This window comes from Ostrea edulis, chromosome 3 (genome assembly GCF_947568905.1).
Source record: "Ostrea edulis chromosome 3, xbOstEdul1.1, whole genome shotgun sequence".
Taxonomy (NCBI): Eukaryota; Metazoa; Mollusca; class Bivalvia; order Ostreida; family Ostreidae; genus Ostrea; species Ostrea edulis.
This window is the reverse complement of record NC_079166.1, coordinates 41267182-41270571: the sequence shown is the minus strand read 5'-3', so window position 1 is coordinate 41270571 and position 3390 is coordinate 41267182.

The following is a 3390-nucleotide window of genomic DNA, read 5'->3' as shown; positions in this document are numbered from 1 at the left end:
TTAATATATTCCTATGTCATTGAGAGATTTTGAGAAAAAAAGGTTGCCACTACTTTTACAGCTAATTCCCCTTTCATATGTAGCTACTAGCTTGTAAAATCATTGAGCCATTACTGGTTATTCTGCTCAATAATTATTGTAAGATGTGTAATTGTCAGTAAGCAATTTGGATTTTGTTGCTGTAAAATCCTGATTCTTTTATTATTACCTAAAATATTTTAAAATGGGTCTGATTCTCAAGAATTAATTAGATCTACTTTCTGTCATATTTTGTTAATTCGGATGTTAAGAAAAATATATTATCACGTTGAACTAATTAGGCCTATCAAATTTAATTGATATATTACCATCCACGCCCGCCCCTCAAAAAAGGGCCCACTCCAATTTTTTTTATTTTCACCAAAATTACGATTTCAAACAAACTTGCTTCCCAGTGACATGAGTGAATGATTAAAGTAACAGAATGTTGGTTTTATATTTTCTACCAAGGATTCTGTGAATGTTAAAGAGACACTACAGCTCATTTTCCACATTTTAATAAATTGTTTTTAAAACCATGTATTGATAAAATGATAAATTTCATATCGATACTGACAATTTTGAACAATTGGGATGCATCAATTTACTCTCAACTGCGCTTTGAAGATTGTTCGGAATTCAAAGGTTTCTTCATGCTGGCTCGGACTTTTGAATGTTTATTTACATCACCTGGTTTTGAATGACAGCAAAGGTGTTCTGTAGGAAATTATTTAAATTCCCCTTCAAGGGGGTCCACACTCACCTTTCAAGTATAAGATTATTCCCTGCTCCTTATAATAAGTAATTATAAATCATTATTTCAACAGAAACCTTCCATGTTACCACTGACCGATGTTTTTACAACTAACACGTGTCGTGTTCAGATAAAAATAGCACTTACTTTTAAACGTGGTGTCTTCGCAGCTAGTCTCAATGGCAGATTTAGGGGGCCAGGATCCCCCTCCCTTTTTACCCCACAGATTGTGAATGAAAATCCAAATTTTGCACCAGAATGGCCGATTACTTTGGCTAATCTTTGACTTTCACACCCCTCTTCGGAAATCCTAGATCCGCCACCGAGTTACGTGTTTCTCCGAGCTCTTTGTTTTCCAACGGTCAAACTGATACCAAGGTAAATTTTATTTCACGTATGAGTTTTATCTCTCCATAACGATTTGAATTTAGATTTTTATCTGACCTCGATCTTTTGATCTTGTCCCTAATACTTTTCTTGTGTGCTTGTGCACATCCACCATGAAGGTCATTTCCTTATAAATCACCGTTTTCTCCTTACATCGAGCAGATCAGAAACTCCCTTTACTGTGAAACACACGGAAGTGTTGGAGTTGGAATTATCTCCAGGAAAGTTTCAGCTAATTGTTTTGCCCGATAATCATCCTATCGGAACTTAGTACACAGATTATAGACATCAGCATTGTTGTGCGAGTAATGCAAGTGTTGCGGTTGTGTTAAGATGGAAGAAAATTGATCCACATATCAAAATACAATGTCATATATTTCAAATTTTATGTATGTTTAAAACAAATCACGATTTATTGGCATATTGTGTGTTAGTTATCAAATGTGGTAATATACATGTTAGTTTTGTTATGGTTACAGCAGTTTTTCCAAAAAGATAAAATAAAGGGGTGTAGTTCACTTACTTTATGATGTGGCCTACAATATAGTGCATTTACAAACATTTTCAATATTTTACAGATCTAGTTAGTAACAAACACGAAATTTACAATTTTCTGACCCCAAAAAAAAAGAAAGAAAAATCATTAGAATATTGGAATTACCATTACGGTCTCCGAGATATATATAAAAATGTTCAGGGGCAGTAAAACTATTAAAGTTGAACAGATTTACAAACACGCAGTCACACACACAGTGTATGCAAACACTTCAATTATTTATTCACTCAAAACCAGATCACTGGTACCAAACTATTTATGTCTTAAAATGCTGAGAAAGGTCACCGAAGCTAGTTTTTGCTGTATCATATTAGATATAAACATAAGGCAAATTGAGTATGAAAAATGTCATTTATTCAAATGACGAACTAGATAACAAACTACTAACAAGGGGATCAGACTCACAAACAATCCACTGAAAATGTCACTGAAATAGAGAAAGAAAATAAACAATGACAAAATAATTCAATATGTCTGATCCCCCAAATTTATCTATAAAAGTCTACATCAACTACAATAAAAAACAACCTTACAAAGATGCAGCAAAAAGATGGCACATCAAAAAATTGGCCACAAGATGAGATCAACAGATCACATCCCGTGCCATACTATACATGTACAAATGAGTATTGAAAAATAGACTTATACTTAGGTGCAAGTACGTTAGTTCATGAAAAGCTGGCAGCAGTAAAAATGTACTTATAAAACTTTGCCCATGATTTCAAAGATACCACATTGTATGAATCAACTCATTAAACTTCATAATTTTTATTTTTACAAAATATTACACATGCACATGTATAAATTTTTCTGTTGTTTGGAAAAAACTAGATGTGTCGGCACGACATGAATGCCCCTGCTTGCAGTAAAGACAAATGTAGGAAATCCATCGAAGTATAATGTAGCATTGAATGTGGTATTCAGATTGTATGTTACATGCATTTAGTACTGTAACAATGAAGGACTCAACAACAATCCTTTATATGTTTTAACAGCCATGAAATAAATACATACTTTATAAAAGTTTCTTCTGAATGCATAACATCACATGATCAGAATAATAACATCCATGATGTAGAATGCTTGGTTTCTGTCCCTTTGAAAACACAAGGTGAGCCTTTGTTGCTGGTTTCACAGCACATTAAAGGGGCACAACTCCATCAAATATAAAAAAAAAAACCGGAACAAAACTCAAACTCGATCTGTAACTCATCAATATGCATTTGCATACAAAAAATCAGTTCAATATCTCAAGGCGTTTAGAAAACAAGGAAAACAAGTCTGGAAAACTGGTTGTGAGAGTAATTTTTCTACGTTAAAGGGGCACAACTCATAAAAAAGCAAAAAAATCAATTTAATATCTCAAGGCGTTTAGAAAAAGTCCGGAAAACTGGGTTTCATGGAAGGATGGACAAGAATAAAACTATATGCCCTGACCACTTTGTGACGGGCATAAAAAGAACATTCCTTGTCATAATGAAAACTATTGCAATCACACTGTGTGCATTTAAGATCTATTAACACTGGTGAACATTAAGTGGCAAAAAATTAAATATACAGCATTCACGATTTTCGCCTGTCACAGTCCAAACATTTGAGGTCACCATGCAACGTATGGGCAGATGCTAACTCTGCGCAGATTGAAATAAAATCTATCGCCACACAGGAGGGAACA